Here is a 20,743-nt window from a genome sequence, read left to right on the forward strand (position 1 = left end):
TTGGAAGACTGACATAGCTGGTGAACTTGCTGCTCCTTCTGTGTCATGTTATGACAAACTTTATGAAGTGTAACTTAGCTTCACTGAAAAGGCACATGAACAACAAGTGGAATATTCACATGCCTTCCAACAGAGCATGCTGTAACTCTGAAACAATACCCATGCTTGTATGTCTAAGCATGTGTGACCTTAATTTTTCCTCACTGAAGCAAATGTGTAGCCTATTTGAGGAGCTTTCTGAAGCAACTGCCTTTATTCTGCCATGTGGAAGTACAGGCTCTGAGGAGCTTAGATAAAGCAGGCTGAATTTGGACCCATCTCACAAGGCTGAGGTTAATTACCTCTGACCTCAGAGGTTAATTACCTTTAAATTCACTCCAGTCCTGGATTCACTGACAGCTAGAAAGTTGGGTTTTGGTAGCTTAATATTGCTCTGCTTGTGTGCTTAAGGCTGAAATGTGTGAACTCTGCCCTTATCCCTGTATACACTTGTTCTAGATGGATCACTCAAAGGCTATGAGAATACTAGCATTGGATGGTACCTGCAGAGTATTGCACCAGTGAAACTGCATCTAACATTTGAAAAACCTTCTCAAAGTTAAAATGTGTTGCTGAGTAGCTTAGAAAATGCTTAAGCTTTGAGAGGTATCTTATAAATGCCTAGGTGGGAATTGATGGCTGAAGTGACCTACTACCTGCTAGATAATGCCTGCAGTTGTGAATACAGTTGCATGTAATGCTTGTGTGTTTTCAACAGATGCTGATTTGAGGAATAAACAGTATCTTTACACAGTAGCATTTGATCTTGCATAGCTTGGTCTGTAAAATCTGCCTGTGATGTACTGCTGTTGTTCTTAGTTGAACACCTCATGACTTCAAGCTTCAGTTCCTAGAGAAGGTAGCCACCTCTACTTGTGTGTTAGGCAAAAGCAGTGAAATCTTTTCACATTGCCCATCACAAGAACCTGCAGCTGACAGTTCTTTTTGAGCTTGACTAGCAGTCTGTACCTCTGCTGTTTCTCCTAATAGTGGAAGCCACCCTAAAATACTTGCATCAAATGATAGAGCAGTATGTGTTGTGCAACAGTGCACATGCAATGGTGTCATGCTTGAGATAAAAACAAGCTTCACTTGCACTTCAGACTGACTTTAATGTGATGGTTAGTGTAAAAGCATGCTGAACAGAGGAAAGCTACTTGAATTGAAATGGGGCTTTCCAGTTATCTGCCAGGAGAGCTGCTGTGGAAGTGATGAGGCTGTCACGTAATAGATGGGGAAGCTGTAGCAGCTTGTAGAGTAACTGGTAACATGCATAATTGTTTTGTGCTGCATTTGGGTTTTGCAAGGGCTTCTCCCATGACCCTTACCTGCAATACTTGCAAGATCCCATGCTGTGACCTATTTCAGCAATGGCATAAGATTCATCAAAACAATGCTGACAATGGCACAGCCTCTTGCGCAGTTGTTTCCATTAGACGAGGCTTAACTGATTTGATAACTATTCTGTTAGAGCTCCTGGTCCTTCAACTTGCAGCACATTGTCAGCCTTACTGAACAGCTTCCATTCAACAGTGTGGTTAACTTGGGGAATAGAGAGTGCAATGACTGTCACTTGGCTTAATATACCAGCACCAAAATGATATGAGTGTTGGAAACAGTACTTTTCCTAAGCAGAGCATTATTCCTGCCTAGTAACTGCTTTAACAAGTCCAATAAATTTTCTAGCAGAGCTGTGTATTTAAGTCGCCATACAGAAGCAGAAAATACAAATTGTTCTGGCAAATCCAGTTGCCAGAAAGTTGAAGCAAAACGCCTGCTGTCGGGATGAGTGATACCATGTGTGTAGCTTGACAGATAGCTGGTGTTTCAGTTCGAGAGTTACCTTCCAGATGGGAGATCCTGGACAGCCCAGAAACCAAGCCTGGAAGCAGACATTAAGCTGTGGAGCTCTGTGCTGTGAACTAAAGACTTTACATGCTTTGGGTAAGCTGCTGCTGGTCAGGTGACTGTTTTACAGTCAGCAGCTTATCAGTTACCCACACATCTTGCATTTGGGTCACAGCCCTACTTGGAGTAACCACCCAAAACTTCCACTGGCAAAGGATATTATGTCCTCTGCCTGGGACTGTGAGGGTCTCTTGAATCCCAACACTGAATAATTATTGCTATCTTGAATAAACTGGTTATTCTGTTACACTTCTGTATCACAGTTCATGCCTCTGAGTGGAATAAGATACTCTGCATGAAAAAGAGCTGAGTTCATACTATTAAATCTAGACCTCCAGTAGAGTTACTGGAGACTGAGTTTGCCTTGAGTCAAAAGCTGAACTTTAGGTACCTCAGCAATGGATTCACAGCACTGCAGTGTCTGAGTGGTTTGTGTGCTGTGAACTGCCATTTTAGGGAAATGGGCACACAGTAGCTTAACTAAAGCCCCTTAGTGCTGGTATTTCCAACAAGTGCTGTAAAGTCATTTAGACTGCAACTGGCATACTGCATTATAACAACTTGGGAGAAGCAGCCAGGTTTTCTCATCAAACTGGCTCTTGGTGAGTGACCCTGGCAAGCATCAGGGTGCAAAGCTTTCACTGGGTAATGATTTGGTTTGGCTTAGGAGCTGCTTCTGACCTTAGTTTGGCTCTTACCAGCACGTAGTCTGCTTGAATGTGAATCTTAATATATAGGCAAGGGGTAGTTGGTCTCTACAACATGGACAACTAAAAACTCTTAAAACCCAGTTAGAGCTGGGGAAGACTTTCTTTCCAGAACTCCATCTATGAAGGATATAGGCTATTAAATTAGTCTCTTTAGCTTTAGGATGCCTGACTGGCTTGACACTTCAGGCTTGACTAGCAGTCTTTTGCAGTGTTATATGAAGACTGGCTAATCTGGGGGCCTGAGGTGCTCAGGGAATAGACTGAGACCTGCTTTCCTTGCAAGACTGAAATTATCAGTCAATAGCTGCTACTCCATATAGCGAGGCATAAAAGGGTAGGAGGTAAACAAAACAACCCTAAGGAATAGACTGAAGATGCTTTTAAAAATCCTAGCAGTGTGTAAACAGCAGCAGGAAAGTGTTACCCATTAATTGTTTTGCTAAACTGTATCTGAAGTGGATTTTATCGATATTCTGTGGAGAGCAAGACTGGTGCTATTAGGGCAGAGGGAGAACCTAGTTTCCTCATCTTGTTGTAAATGAGAGCTCTAATGTTTTTGTAACTGAAATTGAAACCTGTGTTATGCTGACCCTGCATATTTTCTATCCTCTGCTGGCTGGCCTGGACTACTTCTGCGTGCAGTATAGTTCATTTATTTTGGAGACTTGAAAACAAGCCATTATCACCCTTCGGTGCCAGATAAATGATCTAACAGGGGGCTGAACCCAAAGTGCTCTGTTACAAAAGCACAACTGCATGTCTCACTTATCATCTTCATTCTGTCCTTGAATATATGATCAGTCCTCCTGGACCACATCCAGAAACCAGTGGCTTAACCCAGCAAGCGATGACTACAGAACAGTCAGATTTCTGTGCCACTTAATTTCCTATCATCACTTACACACAGCAAGTGGTCTTCCAGATGACACTTAATCCGAGCACTGTTTAACCTACAACTTGCTTATCAATCATATGGGAGTACTAAAAGGAGGAACAGGAATCAACTGTTAAAGTAGTGTTGATGCTGGATCTTTGCTTCCAGGTAACAAGAGCCTCAGGGTGTTTGTGGGGAGGGAGAAGGCACACATGCTTCTCCCCTTTTAAGAGGGGAATATCTGAGCAAGTATGCTGGCCTGTGCAGTCTGGCTCTGGGTACTCCCAGAGGAGTGATTTGACAGTCTGAACTATTGCTCCTTGGAGTAGTGTGGCTGGCCAGCTAACTCCCAAGAGTTCAAAAAATAACCCAAAACAAATGTACAACTTTAACACTAACACATCTAGTGCACATGTCCTGTTTGCTGTCTGAAATGTATCTGGGGGAATCAGCTCGTGATGTAGGCTTGTTCTTGTTCTTTTTCTTGGCTCTTGTTCTGCTTCTAATTTTGGTGTAGAAAGGGAAAAAGCTTATGTTTCTCAGTGCAGGAGTTATTCTGATTGTTTCCAACATCATAGAATTTGTGTGGCTGCTGCAATTCACATTGGTTGTCACAGCCTGAAGTAAGAACACTTACTCCTCAACAGTTAGCTCTACCCTTCATGTTCCTACAGTTATTGCTGGCCTTACAGTTGGAGCTTTTTCTGCTGTTTTGCTTTCAAATCACCTTTCCAATTTGTAATCTTCCAGGTATCGTCTCTTCAAAATTCTACATGTGCAGCTGCACAGTAGTAGATCTTGGTCTACTGGGGAAATGGCATTGAACCAGATAACATGTGTCCTCTTCCAGATGGTCACTTTGGGACAGGTTGCATGATGATTCAGGATGCCATTTGAAAATAAGCCTTTTGATGCCTTAGTACTAGTGGCATCTCTAATCTTCTTTGTAAGCATATGAGCTGGACTGGAGTGCTAGATAAAAATATCTACCATGGCCTTCAACTGTGTAGTAGCCTCCAGTTAAAGCTCTATATAAAAGGGTTTAGGTTCCCATCCAATGACTCTTGTACTAGTATCTTCCATTGATGCCTATTCATCTAGTGGGCTTGATGTGAAATTGTTAGTAATTCTTTTACTATTTAGGAACAGTAGGATATACTGTGGGCAAGTAATACCCTTTGGTGTGATGACTTAAGATAGAGCCTTACTGCTGTGTCTCAGGGTGTGCTTAGCCTGTTCATGGCTAGATCTGATTAATACCACTTTGTCTATGTAAAACCTAATGTCTCAGGGATGTTCAGTATTAACTTGACTCTGTACTCCTTGAACAGATTTCTTCCTACCTCTGCATGAGTTGCTTCATGGAAAGCTACACTTACACAAAAAGCAACCAGTGCTTAATAACTGTTAACTACTAAACATGTGTTCATCAGACTACAACTACAAACTTTCAGCTCACTCCAGCAGCCCAACACTGCACAGTGTTTTCCTGAGCTGCACTTAGCAGCTTTCTCTTCTCATTAACTATGTTCCTAAATTAACACTCTTTCCAAGAGATCAGTTTCAGTTCTGTGTTAAGGCTGGTTACTGAATAACTGGTTGTAATGAATGCCTAAATTTATCACTGGTACAATAATAGCTACACTGTTCCCTTAATTTCAACCTCTTTCAGAAGCTTTTGGTCAACAGACTCACTGTCTGGGTGGCTGTTGTGAGGAGTCTGTGTAGGTCTTTCTAAATACCTCACTTGGCAGGATCCTTCAATGAACTTGACAACAAGTTGCCTTGATTGTGGATCACAACCTCATTCTGCCTACTTGGAATTTAAGAACTGATGTGTCCCTGATGGTGTTCACCAATCTTTCAAGTTTTAGGGGCTTTCCCACTGACAAAGACACAGGCTGGTAAGTGGCCCATGGTCAGGCATTCCTACTAGACAAAGCTTTAAGCCCCTATGCAGCAATTACTGTGTTAAGATGGAATATACACCACAGCTTACAAAAGACATTCTTGGAGTAGGGAATAAGACTTCACATTACATGCAGAAATTGCTGCAGACCAAGTGATTTGGAGATTCTGCCTCTAGGAAAGGGAATAAGAAAACTGCTACAGTTCTGCACTTCAAGCATTCTCAGTAAAATTTTTTTGTGGTTAAAATAGTCTGACCTGGAGAGGTGTTGGTAATAGTTCCCTGAGCTTCAATACTAGGGGTATATTGTCTAAGGGCAGAGTCTAATGTTAATGTGTTTAAATACTTCAGTTCTGTGTTTGTAATACCTCCACCATGCAATATACTGTCCACCTTGCATCTAAATCAGTGTGATCAGGGTGGAACTACTGTGTGAATGACAGCAATGCTTTGTTTACCTCCAGTAGCAGCATTCAGTTCATTAATATTGCATCTACCTATAACTTGGAAAATGAGTGAAAGCCTGCCAGTGCCAAATATTAAATAAAAATGGGTCCCTTATTTTTTGCTGCAATGACTGTCCAGCATCCTTTCTAATTCTTATCTGGTGTGGTTATGCTAGTGCCATTATAATGCTTCATTTTCTTGCTCACTGTTGTAGGGGTTAAATAACTTCCTCTTTAATTGTCTGGGTAATAGTGATATCTTTCCAAATAGCAATAAGAATACTGGGCAATTCTTGGCTTTCACTGAAGAAATTTTTGAATTACTGGACTAGACTGAGAGCAAACCAGGAAGCCAAGGCTGGAAACTTCTTGGCTCTATTGTATCTGATAAAGCAAGAGTCCAGAATTTTCCTTCATTAATTTGTTAGCCTTACAGGACAAACTGTAGCTCTAAGTTGTTTGATGTGAGCAGCTAAGAGTAGAGCTATACAAGTCTGTCTCTTTGCATTACAAGTGTTGAGGCTTGTAACAATGCTGTCACCCTTCCAACCTTGTAGGAAAAAATGAAAACCTAGGAGGCTAATGTGACATCTCAAATTGTTTATATCTGGGCTTATAGTTTAAGGTTAGATCTGCATTCCCCAGACTTCCAAGTAGAAAGTTAGGCACAGACTTAAACTGCAGATTGTACAGGGAAAGCCTGAAAGTCTGGGTGGCTTTTCTCATCAGTTAGGTGCACAGTTTCACTGATGGTGTATGGGAGGATGTATCCAAAGTGATGGACAGGTACCATTGTTTGTGATCTAGTGGGATTTGGGGTATGGCTTTCAGTGTACAACTGCCAGCACTTTGGAAATCAGCTTAATTGCAGCAAATGGTGGTCACACCTGCTGCCAATGGTAGGAAGTATTTAACAGAAAGCATGTGAGAAGGCATGTACATGTGTTCAGTTTATTTTCCATACAAGAAAGAAATCTGGGAATAGGCCACTAGAGATGCTACACAGATGGCTGGGTGTGTTACCCCGTGTGTGTAAACTGGAGTGTTTTGCCCTATTTTCTTCAGTAGGAATTAACATTTCATACAGAACCTGGGAAACTTGTGTCTTTGCTAATTTCAGTTCCATGTTCTGAAGGCTGATAACATTTTATTTGCAGTTTTGCACTCCATGCAAGTGAAGGTTTAAGCCTGGTTGAAGCTTATTTTTACAGGACAAGTATTCATTCCTCAGGGAAAATACAGGATATAGTCGCACATTCTGTATTCATCCTATTTCTCCAGACTTGTTGTATGATGAGTGGTGAGCAAGGGCATACTAAATCCTCAAAGGAAGGTGAACTGAGAGCTTTCCTAGTCAAAACTTTTTTGGTTACCTGTGGTCAGTGAGAACTGCAGTGTGTATGAGTAGGAAGAACTTTACAGACACCACAAGAATTCCTTTCCTGCAGGATTTATTTTTTCCTAGTAAATCAATAATTTGCTGTTACCTTATTGCCTACCCTAATTAAGTTATCTTAAACTCTCTGCAACTTGATTGAAAACCAGAATGTAAGCTAAGTATAGTAGTGTCACATGGCTGTTTGTGGAATTGCAACTTAGAAATTGAAATATATTTTGGCCTAAAAGTAAAGGTTTAAAACAAAATGGAAGTGACCTTTGGAACTATGTCTATTTTACTACATGGTGATTTGTACTTCTCCAGAGGAGTTCCTGGGTCAAAAGTCTACCCTTTTTCAGAAATATTTTTGTAGAGTAAATATGTTGAACTTAGAAATTTTCTGCTGGAAGAACAGAAGCTTAAAGCTGTTACAGGATAATAAATGCATCTTGCTTAAATGAGATAACAGGGATGTGATGCCCCCATTTTGTCTGTTAAATTTTGGCTGCTACACAAAGCAACATTAAGAAACTTAAAGTCTATTTGGGCTCTTAAAACCTGAAACACTTAAGTATATATTATGCTTAACTGCACATTGCTTTAATCAAATCTTATTCCTCCCAAAAATCTGGCAGGTGATTGTTCAAACAGTAAACACATTAGTTTATTGCATAAGCTGGTACTGTAATTGGAAAAGTGACTAAGCACAGTGTTCTTAGTAAAGCTGCCAAAATAAAATACAACCCAAAAGGGCAAGCTACACTTTTCATAAAAATAAGCTTTAACTGTGAAATTTTTCACCCTAAGGGCTTCCTTACTCTGACAGGTGACTAAAATGTAAAATGGCACATACCTCCATGTGCTGACCAGTAACTTGCATCAACTTTAAGATCTTTGTTAGCCAAATACTAAAGAATTTTCTTCCTCTGATTTCTCTGTTACTGCTGAAGGCACACAACTGCACATGCAGCACATTTAAATGTCTGTGCCTCTGTGCAACATGGCAGCAAGGCAATTGTGTGTGTGCTCACTATTGAAGATGCAAGAATTGCAAGGAGCAACCTCAGCTCATGGAGCCATGAGAGTTATCAATGAGTGTGGCAAGAAAGGAGGGAACCTGCTTTTTGTCTTATGATGGATAATAACACTTCTGTTAATGACAGCATGTAGAGAATATGCTTATAATCCTGTTTTCAAGTTGGGCCAATCATTACTTCTATGATGGAGAGATCACTTCATGTTGTCTCTTCAACAGTTTTTACATTTGAAACCTACTGTCAAGCCTTACTTTGTTTAAATAAGTAGAATAACCTCATGCTTTTCAGACTTGTAGTCATGTCTTTCTATTACTTCCTTCCCCAGCTTTTTCTAGTTGGCTCAGTATGTTTACATACAGCATGCTTTGCTCACTGAAGTATTCAGGTTGAATGTTCTGCTTGATGAGGAATAATGAGTTGTGAGATGATCCTCACCTCTAGTATAATGCTAGGACAAAAGTAAGAATATCTGCTTTCAGCAGGATACAGACTTGGGTTCTGCTTCTCTGCTGTAATCCACAGGTTTCCTGAAAAATGTGTAATCCCTTCTCTAGTTAATGTGCTAGCAGAACAGTGTTTGAATAAACACTTTCTTTTTATTTTGTTTTTATTTCAGACTGTCCTTTGCAGTCCTTACAGATCTGTTAGGTAAGCCTGATCTCAGTGCATGAGATGATGATATTTCTGTAACTACACTAGAAAGCTCCTGAAGCCCTACTTAGAAATACTACTTGTTAGCTACTACTTATAGAAAAAGATGGGAAAGCTGTTGTAATGTTCCCTAAGTCCCTCTGAGTGTCCTATCCACTTCTGTGCTGTGGTGGTTTCATTCAAGGTTGCCGGAGTCTTAATATAGGGATGCATGGCACCTACTACTACTTGTTAACAAGACTTGTGATATCCTATAGAACTGCTAATTTATTAAAACCTTCCTGTGTTTCAGAGTAGGACTTTTTCCAGAAGACTTCCTGAGTGACCAAATTCAGGCAACTCCAGTTATGTAGAATTGATTCTAAAAGTCTCTAACTGAAATCAGAAAACGTCTCTAAAGCCATCCAATATGCCAAAGTGCTTGCAGCAGGCTTTGTAGAAATTCTAGGCAAGATTAACGTCACCATAGTCTGACCTGGATAACTCTGCCAGTTGCTCAAAGCCTCATTCACTTGATATTTTTGGTTTGCCTGCTCTTAACAGCCATATATTTTTAAGCAGTTATAACACTTCAAATACTTAGGACTAATATGTACATCACTATATCACTGTAACAACTTTATGTCTGCTTTTCAAGGACTTAACCAAGTACATGGTAAAGTTGTTCTTTAACCTATGAAAAGTCTGTTAATTCCAACAAACTGTTGCCTATAAACACCTTGCAAACAGTGAGGGAACCAGCCAAAAGCAGTGAAATAATTCAGGGGCGAATGTGCTGTCCCTTATCAACTCCATGTGTGATAAATGGATTTAGCTAGCTCTGATGTTAGAGAAAGGAATCCTGTAAGCATTAACTGTCCTCATGGGAACTGGGTTGGAAGCCAAGCTGCTATCTTGTACCAGAATAAACTGATAAGAGAAAGTATTCAGTTAAAAGTAGAGCAGTTCTTTAAAGAAATAGTCTGAAGACAAAATTCTTTTGAAAAGATGATTAGGTAGTATTATGCAGTATTTATTCAAGTACTTGACTTTGGTTTTGTGACTTCAACTTGTCTCTTTGTAGGAACATCTGTCCTCCTTTTTCCCCCACAGATTTAAGCCTGTGATTTCCTCTGTACCACAGAAATAAAGCATCCCTTTCTAAAAGTTACCCAGTCAAAAACACCTACCAGCTTCAACTAGGTATATGTGTGTTCACATCATACTTTATCTGACCTCTGCATGTGATTAGTGATGCTCCTTGTCTGGGTTGCTGCTGTGGGCAGTTGATGTTCATCTTCCAGGAGATGACAAGAAGTTGATTTTGAAAATGCAGAAATGGCAAGTATAAGCCACCAAGAGTTGACCAGGAGTGACAGATCAGGGAGCTGGAAATGTAACATGTAGATTACTGTAAGGTTAGGAGCAGTAAGAAGACTCTGCATCCATTGTACTTCTAGGATCAGAGAACAGAAAGCAATGAAAGCTTAAAGCAAAGAGCTGAACGCCCTAGCTTGTGGTATGTCTGTTCTCAACAGCTTTTGCTGAACTACAAAGAAGACTAAACTAGAGCAAAGAGTACAGGCTAAAAATCTTGTACCAATATTTCTTCTACCATACAAGCAGAGCAGCAGAGGTGAAGCCAGACTGAATGTGAGTGGAGCAAGATGAAGAAAAGTCAGTGGTGTGACTGCAGACTTTAAGAAGCATCATAAAGGTGTGTGGATCATCGGAAGATGAATGGAGAGCTATTTAACTGTCTTCATGAAGCCCACGCTATTGCTATGTGTCATTACTCAAGAATGGTCTAATAGTTTAGAGAAGGCTCCCGTCAAACTGAGATGCATAAGCAGACAGCTTCAGTGTGTTAGGCAGCATTCCTTGATCGGCTCTAAACTTGGTTAGTTCTCCCTCTGTTCTGTGAATAGCCATACAACCCTGAGACATGAGGTCCCTTGATGTTAGGTGCATGTTAGACTGATCTTAAAGACTTCTCTGAGCAAGACATTGCAGTTCCTGTTTCCCTTCAAATGAGCACACCACAAACTTCACTTGCTACTCTTCAGGCTGTAGTTGGTATGCATTTTAAAAAATGTAAAGAGATACTCAAACTTGTCATCTGTATTTACCTGACCAGTTCTGGGGTCCTGCATTTAAGTTGCAGCTATTACTTACATTGAAAGTATACTCATATAGACTATGGAGTCCCTTTCACTTCCTTTGAAGATGGCTTATGCTAACTGCATGTGTATTTTGGTGTTTCTTTAAAAAATAAAGGCACAAAATCAAACCTGTTTTGTCAGGTGTTCAGGTTGCTACTTCTTTCCCTACCTCCCAACTGAATTTCCAACTTGGCCTGAGACTTCAGTATCTATCCAGGGTATTAGAATGAGAAAAAATACTGCTTATTCTCTGACTCTAGTGAATGCAATTCAGAGTAGAGGATCTGATGCCTTTCTGAGGATAGATGTCTGGCAGGATACCCTGCAAACTCAGCTGTTGTACTGAAGTATCATGCTATTCTGTGTACTGAAATTCTGGCATTTCCCTCATTGTTATAGAGGGAATAGTTTGGGTTGGAGCATTGTCCTGCTCTTCTTGTATGCTGCTTTCACTGCCTGCAAATATTAAAGCAGCTCTACCTACAGAAATACCTGTGATACTATCTGACCACAAATCCATTCTGCCTCTGAGAATGATCTTGAAAGGTACTCTAGCTGGTATGTTATTAGCTGTGCATAAAGAAACAACCACTAGATTAGTTTTATTTTCTAAACAATCAATCATGCTTGTATAGGCTGAACTTCTCACTACCACATACTTCATGCCAGCATCTTTCCATCTAGAAAATGACTCAAGTGCAGTCACTTTGAATGAGTGACTAATTAGTGTTGACTTTAAATACCCTTTTAATGCAAAGAAACTCTCCTCCTACTAGAAGTCTGCCTAGTCCAGTAGAAACTACCGCAAAAATATTTTTGTCCTTAAACGTTCAAGAGAAGATGCTTTAGCCTGTAAGATTAATTCAGTGAGGATGTCTTAGGTAATTTAAGGCTGCATATCTGATAGTAACCTCCAACAGAAAATGCTTGCAAGAGTCTAGATGCTTTTCAAAGAGCATTTTCTGGGGTTTTTTGTTTGGGGGTGTGTTTAATAGTTTGTAAGGCCAACTGATAAGCTAGTTAAATGTAGGTTAGCATCTCTACTGCCTGCATGGCCTGCTTGTGATAGCCCTGTCTGGCTTGTAACAAATAGTGACAGTGCAGCTGACAAAACCATTATGCTGATTCCTCTTAAGCACTCTGCCCCTGGAAAATGTCTCTGTGGGGATTTAAAGGAGCACAAGATCTAATCTAGATCATATGATAATGTTTACAGTTGCATGGATGAGATCTGCCCCCATCTCAGTGTGCAGCTTTGTCCCTAAAGGATTCCTTAGGTCATATGGCTTAATGTCCAGACAGAAATTGATGATGAGTGCTGTCCCTCAAGAGTCTGTATTGGTGCCAGTACTCTTAATATCTTCATCAATGACACAGACAGTGTACCCTCAGCAAGCTTGCAGACTTGAGTGGTGTGACTGACATGCCTGAGTTACAGGATGCCATCCAGAGGGACCTGGACAAAAATCAAGGAATGGGCCTGGGTGAACCTCATGAGGTTCAACATGGCCAAGTGCAGCATCCTGCCCCTGGGTCAGGGCAATGCCCGTTATCAGTACAGGCTGGGGGATGAAGGGATGGAGAGCAGCCCTGCTGAGGAGGAATTGGGGGTCCTGGTGAATGAAAAGCTGGACATAAGCTGGCAATGTGTGCTTGCAGCCCAGAATGTCCACTGTGTCCTGGGCTGCCCCCAAAGCAGCGTGGCCAGCAGGGCGAGGGAGAGGATTCTGCCCCTCTGCTCTGGTGAGACCCCACCTGGAGTCCTGTGTCCAGCTCTGGAGCCCTCAGCACAGGAGAGACATGGACCTGTTGGAGCAGGGCCAGAGGCAGCCACAAAAATGATCCGATGGATGGAACAGCTCTGCTGGGAGAGCTGAGGTTGTTCAGCCTGGAGAAGAGAAGGCTCTGAGAAGACCTTATTGCAGCCTTTCACTGATTGTAGACTCAGTGATGGGAGAAAGCAGGGGGCTTATAAGAAAGGTGGGGACAAACTTTTCAGCAGGGCCCAATGCAATAGGACAAGGGGTAATGGTTTTAAACTAAAGGAGGGTAGACTTAGACTAGAGGTAAGGAAGAAATTTCTGACAATGAGGGTGGTGAAACCCTGGCATGGGTTTCTGAGAGAGGTGGTAGATGCCCCATCCCTGGAAACATGTCAGGTTGGATGAGGCTCTGAGCAACCTGAAGGTGTCCCTGCTCATTGCAGGGGGTTGGACTAGATGACCTTTAAAGGTCCCTTCCAACCAAAACTATTCTATGATATGTAAAACTTCCCTTGAAGGATGGCAGCTGTATATTTTGCAGCAAGCAAACGGGAAAAGTCGATGGACTGGCAGAGCATGATCAAATTGTCTGAATGTGACAGGACTAAACCTAGACTGCGAGATGTATTTGCTTTCGCCTGCCAAAAGTGCCTGTCAGCTCTAAGAGCTGCTGTAAGTGATTGCACTGATATGACAGACTATAAAATTGCTTCAGCTTTGGTACAGAACTGCTGTAAGCCTCATCCTGCAGTGGTGCAGACGTATGCTGTTAAACTGTCATGGATGCTGGAGCTTGTGCATCCTATAAGAGGAGACTGGCTGATAGTCATTCCCAAATTAGGTAAAAGTGCCAAATTCTGACAAGCCTTTGCCAAGTTTTTCGTAGTTCTCCAAAGTCACCCGTGGAAGAGATCTGTGTCCTCTAAATATTTCCCTGCTAGCAGGTCGTCATGTGTCTAGTCCAACTGCCAAGCACTTATAGCCTCATATTATTTTAGCGTGTGTGACAGTAAATATCTTATCCTGCGAGTTCTAACAAGGTTACGGCTTGGCAAAACACATCACTAAAATAGCATTTGTTCATAGTCCGAAATCAAAATATGTCCTGATGAAGCTGCTCTTAAATCTGGTCACCAGGTTTCTATAGGACTGCTTATAAACCAGCTGTCTAAATCGTATTACGTGTGCTAAATTTTTTTTAAACGGATGGTTTGTAAAGACACAGTTTTGGCCAAAGTGTTGTCTGTTCATTACTTGTATTTCTTTCTCCTAGAAGGTGCAACTCTTAAATAGTATGTTTCACCTACTTTGTTTAAAGTAGTCCTTGTGCAAGTTCTTGCTGTTTTCTTCAGAATGCTGTAGATATGGTCTGAAAGCAGTGTGGTGATGCAGCTAAGCACTGATTTATCCATATTATTAGCCAAATAGTATTCCTCTGGTTTTATTAATAACTGGTGCTGAAAGGAGATTCTTAATTTGGGTTTCTCTTACTGAAAATACATTGGCTATACATCATTGCTAGGTTGGTTTAATTGTTTATTTAAATAATAATTCAGAAACTAAATCAAATAGCTGTACTCCATAGCAATGAACATAAACAACATATCTGTCATGCAGGGATTTGGGACAGTCTGAAAATCTGGAGCAGGGATCTGCTCAAGTGCTCTAGCTCTACTTTTTATGAAATGTGCTTTCTCAATACTTGTTTGTAATGACTTATGGCTCAAAAGGGAGGCACTGAAGATGTTTACCAAAGGTGCTGCACCATAAAAATGCTGCTCTAACCTATAGCTGTTTCCTCTCTTAGCACCACCTAATGCATTGCAGGCTTGAGGTCATGCGGCTGAGAAGCAGCTCTTTCACTGCACCCTTTGCAGCGTGATTGCATTAGAAGGAGGCAGGTCTCCTTGGGTGCCAGGAAGTAAGAAAGAAATAAAAATCTATCTCTAAACAAACACCCTCATTCCTTTCTATACTATTGCAGTCAGCTCCATTTAAGACCTTATCAGGGGAGGTTAGAATATTTTGCTTGGCTTGGATGGAGGGAAGCCATGCGAAGCTGGGCTGGGGAGGAGGTGGAAGGGAAGGGCTCTCTCTCCTTTACGCTGACAAGAGACAGTTTCCAGCAATCATGCTGAATCAGTGCAGGCTCAAACTGTGGGTTAGGCTGTAAATGGTTGCTTACTACCAAGCTGTCACAGTGATGATGTACCAGTTGACCTGTGAGTGCACTCGAAGGCAAAATGAGAATATTTAGTGCGAGATGATATAACCAGTTATATGTAGTTGTTTACAAACCCTTTGGAGAATCTGAAATGTGAGAAACCCTATTCTGTGTTTTGGTTTTCTTCTGAGAGAGTCATTATTTCCTCAGTTAGTAAGAGCTGGCCAAAACCTGACTTCTCCATCTTTGTTAGACAGTGAACAAAATTCTATGGACACTTTCAAAAGCTTACTTTAACAGAGTTTTCCAAGATTGAATGATGGTAATGTGTTTAGGGACTGGTAACTTAAGATAATTCCAATTAATTAGACTTCACAGACGTTAATGGTACGCTAGAAGAAGTCAGCTTATGAAGATCTATGCTGTGGTCTTTTTTTGTCTTGATCTACTGAATAGTTTCTGTAATTGTCTAATATATATTCTGGCAGTTTTTGGGTTTCTTAAGCATTTACAGGCTTGAAGAAACCAGCCTGTGAGTTTTCAGAGCAGTGAATATAATTAGTTCAAATGCCAGTACATGAAAATAAAGTATTGCTCTCTTCATTGTAGGTATGGTAACATCTGCAAGGAATATCTAACTTTGGATATACAGACTAAGTAATCAGTCCTGGGTTGACTATTTTTTATGGATGAATATTTATGCAAAACACTAGCCTCAACCTATTCTAGAAAGTATTGCTCATTCTAGAGAGTAATTTGCAGATGATTGTACTGGTATACTTCACTTCCCACACTGTGCAATCAGGAGGGGACAGTCTCGGTGAAAGAACTTGCAGAAAAAAATGCTAGTGGCAATGATGTACTGATAGTTAGGATTATTCTTGCACCACCAGGCCCACTGGGTTACACATTGTCCGTCCTTCTGCAGGAAGATAAGATTGCTCCAGTTAATCCAGTTGGTAATGTACAGAGATGTTTCCTGATCACACACAGAATCACTAGGTTGTAAAGGACCTTCAAGATCATCAAGTCCAACCATTAACACAATGCCACCATGCCCCCTAAACCATGTCCACATCCACACATTTTGAACACTTCCAGAGATGGTGACTCCACCACCTCCCTGGGCAGCCTGTTCCAATGCTTGACCACTCTCTCCATAAAGAATTTTTTCCTAATATCCAATCTAAACTTCCCCTGGCACAACTTGAGGCCATTTGCTCTCGTCCTCTCGCTGGTTACTTGGGAGAAGAGACCAGCGCCCTTGTCGCCACAACCCCCTTTCAGGTAGTTGCAGAGAGCGATAAGGTCTCCCCTCAGCCTCCTCTTCTCCAGACTGAACACCCCCAGTTCCCTCAGCCGCTCCTCATAAGACTTGTGCTCCAGAGCCCTCACCAGCTTCGTTGTCCTTCTTTGGACACGCAATGATGATAGCCTTAATTTTGTTTTCCTCTGTCCCACCTCATCGAGACAGAGGGAATGAATCAATTTAATTCTGATAGGAGATAACTCTTGTGTTCAACATGTTTTAAAAACTTGAGGACCTTTTAGTAGGGCATGCCTAAGCTGGACCGTACTTAGCTCATGCCAGACTGAAGTTTGCCAGTGCCTATCTGACCAAATTAGTGGATTTTCTTAGTGAAAGTTGTTATTTGCTGCAGTGTCAGACCATAACAGTGTATTTGCAAACTGGCCTGAGTGATCTCCATCCCTGTGAGTTTTTGAGTTCTCTGTGCTTATGTGGTGACTAGGTTGTGTTTTGGTTTTGAAAGTATTCAGTTGTTAGTGCTTGCTGTCTTGCCCTTAACCTGTATCTAATTTTGGGGGTAGAACCTGCTACTCCGAGATCCAGGTGTCACGAATAAGGCATGCCTGTGTCTTTGCTGTAGTGTGGAACTGCTTCTTAGTGCCAGTTTTACCAGCATCACTGGTCCCAGCTATTATGTTTTCCACTAGCTGGGAAGGCTTCTCTATTGCTATTTATGCCCTTACTACCTTAGCTGTTTACAACTTTAATGTATCTGTACTAATAAACATGAGGAACGGGAGCAAACATGAAGTTTTTTATCTAGCAGTTAAACAAAAAGTAAGTTTAATCAGATAATGCTACCTCCCCAGTTTAAGAAAATGAAGTATTTCCTACTAAAAACAGCAACAGTGGTGATTTAACAATGTAATCTGCTCTAATATTAGTAACAGCCCGTGCCTTTAGGGAGCAGTATAATATCCAATCCACTGAATAAAGTCTGTCTTGCATTAAATTCTGGATCCCTTTTAAAAAGATGGCTTCCCAGAATTGTTTCAGTAATTTCATAAAGACCCATGGTTTCCTACATCTTTTTCCCAGTAATTTCCCCAGCCTGAGTAGATTACATTGGCCCCACAAATACAAAGAATGAAGAAATAGTGCTGTCTTACAAAGATTTTTCTCTGATTTCATGAGGGCCTTCATCTCTCCATCTTACATCTCAAGCTTTCTATTCCTCCCAAGCTTTCTATTCCTCCCCTCATGTCTGAGCCAGAAAAAGCCCATCAGGGGAGTTTGTCACACACAAATTGCCATCTGTGACTGCATCACCATGTCTCCAGGATGAGCCAAAAATCTTACTCTTGGACACTTTCCGAATAAGCTGGAAGGAGATGGAAAGAGGGTCCCTAGAAAGCAAGGGGGCTTCTAGTCAAGGCCATGCTTTATGGAAAGAAGTCCGCAGGACACCCTCTGGAAAACTTAATATTGGCAGGGCTGGAGTTGGAAGCCTGTTTATGTCAGGTTTTAATAATTCCTGGAATTTTGTATGTATAGTGATGAAATGGTGTAACAAGTTGTCATTAACCCTTTCAAATGAAGTGGCACACACTCTCGCTTTTACATTTTGGGGGGCAGAATTGTTGTTTGTATATTTTCATGGATTTGCTGGCGGAGCTGAGGATGTCAGATGTCCAGCCTTAATAAATAGTAAGAGAGTTTGAGTCATTTGCTTCTCTTTGAGTATATTTTTCAAAAGTTATGCCTTGGCTCAGACAACAGCAAGGCAGAGGTTGTAAAAGACAGCAACTGGATTACAGTGTGTGAAGAGTCCTGAGGGCAGGCAAAAGTTTGCGTTGCAAGAAATGGAAAAAATGTGGCTTCTCCATGTGAGGTGGATTGCTCCATGTTGTCTTCATTTGTAATGTGCTACAGAATGATTTTGCCCCCTCCTAGACCTTGCTTTGGTGGCCTAAATTGTGTGGTAGCCTCAGAAGTAGGTCATGATGCAAAAGCAACGTTCTGGTTCTAGTGGCTTTTTTGGGTTAAAAATCGCATCTAAGCCTTCAGTTGGTGTCAGTTATAGGGTTGCTTAGGCATGGTATCCTTGTAGAACAAGCTGGTGTATGCTGTTGTTTCAATGCCTTTGATTACCTGAATGATGGATTAAATGTTAGGACATGTCAAATGTGGTTCTTTACTGCACCCAGTTAGCCTTAACCTGTTTCCTTTGGCAGGCTTTTAGTGATTCAAAACAGGTTAGTCCAGTTTAATGTAAGACTATTTTAAGATTAGAGGTTAACTTTCCTCTCAGGATCCGGAGTAATGGTGCTCGCATATGGGACTGTTAAGTAATATGTGGTATAATTGCATTTTTTTGTAATTATTCCTGAACAAGTATAGTCTTCCCCTTCTGACAGGGTTAATACAGCAGCAGTAGCTAAAAGTCTGTCTTTACATTTAACTATATGAGAAGTCTTAATGGGAATTTAAACGACTACCTGCCTGTAATTGCTGCCTTTTTGAACCAAAGGCCTCATGACTCACATGATGGTGCTTCTAGAAAGTCACAGGATTTTTTGAGTCTAAACTTCCATGAAGGAACAACATAATCTGACCACAGAAGGATACAAGCCCTTTGCTGAACTTCAAGTAAATAGTTGCACGCATTTGTGCAGCGGGGCCAAAAACTGCAGGTATGTTTTCTAGATGCTTTTCTTCTGCTGCAGTGGCTGAACACTTGAGTCTTGACATGGGCCAAAAACTTCCCCTGTGGCCAGTTCTGTTACTATAAACAGCTGCTAATAATTAGCAACAGAGCCTCAAAACAACCAGGGAGAAAATAGCTGCCTGTTGGCTACGCAAGTGGTATTCTGCCTTGCGTCTGGCAAGTACTAGGAGGCAGAATATGTGATAGCTCTCGCAGCGTGACTGAAGGCCCTTCTTCTGCCTTCTGAAAAGGAGGAGTCTTGAGCTGGGCAGGTGAGTCTGCTTTTTGACCTTGTAGCCGCAAGGATCCACTGACAACTTTTCTGTGAGCTGAAATTTCACACCGGCTTTGAGTATTGCTACCCAAAGTAGTACTTCTAACTGACCCTATTCCTCCCTTCCCCCATTATGTTGGTATGGATCCATGTGGCCATGCACTCAGATAAAACCCACCTGACTTTTTATAAAGGATTTTTTTGGTGGTTTGGGAGTTTTTGCCAGCTTACTCAGTTACACGGTCGGGTTCACTACTTAGACGCTTGTATGGCTGTGCAGGAAGGGGTGGGAGTAAGGAACCTGGGGCAAAGAAAAGGAAGAACAGGCTGCTGCCTTTAGAGGAAGTACTTGTTTATGCCAGCTTACAGAGCTTGAGAAACCTATCGTGTAAGCAGTATAATAAGCTGGTAATATATTTTAAGTGAGACTCCTATACAAGCAGCTGACTAAAACAAAACTACCCTTGCGAGCAAAACAGGCTGTCCTAGCAAAAGTGTAGTTTGCTGTTACCATCTGAAGCTACGATCAGGTTTGTACTGCAAGGAGTATCTATCTGGTTTCAGCTGCTACCACCTCTGTTGTGGATGCTACTGTCCCTGTGGCAGAGCTGTAGAACAAAATGAATTGTGGGGGAGTCATCTGTACAAAATCAGTTTGATTGGCATCTTACAGAATCGTTTTGAACATATTTTGACAATTGACATTTTTGGAAGGTGGTGTAGCCATGTTTACAGATGGATGAAGGTCAGTCTTGCCTTTAAAAGCTGCTCTATCATAGCAACATGCTGTTGCTCTGTTGGCATGGTAGAGCACTGGAGGATTTGAACTCAAAACATTAGTAATTATCCTTGGACAAATGCCACTTTACTCTTGAAAAGGCATGAGTCCAAATGATGTATTGTTTTGCAAGCCAGTCAGATGCTGAAGCAGAACCCAGTTTCCATTTTGCATTTAATTGTAGAAGGAATAACTGATGTTTGTCTGCAACATAGGGGCAGAAGTGTTCAGCCAAACATTTATTTAGTCTGAGGAAAAGCCAGATAAACTCAGAATGCCGTTCTTTCCAATGCTAATATTAAAGCTATACTTAAATCAGTCTAGCTAACTTTTCCAGAGACGGCTAGATTACTTGAAAACCTTAGCATAAACCAACTTGGCAGAAAAGTTAAGTATTTGACAAATAAATGGAATGACTCAGCAATTATGTTTGCCAGCTTAACATGATTCACAGGTGAAATAGTATGCTGACTAATGTGTATGTCTGGTGTGTACTCATTGAAGGAGGGCAAGGTGTAAGACTCTAGGAGGAACAAAATCTTGTCATATTAAACTGACAGCTTCTGGACTCTTGATGCTTTTTTCCAGTCAAACATTTGAATATTTCATGAAGGAGAAGCACACCTACCTTGGTGTTTTGTTGTTTATGGTTTTCTCAATGTGCCATGCAGAATGTCACATTAGGATCTGTTAGCGATCCAAAAACAACTGTGAC

The sequence above is a fragment of the Phaethon aethereus genome, assembly GCF_964289735.1.
Source record: "Phaethon aethereus genome assembly, chromosome: 2".
Taxonomy (NCBI): domain Eukaryota; kingdom Metazoa; phylum Chordata; class Aves; order Phaethontiformes; family Phaethontidae; genus Phaethon; species Phaethon aethereus.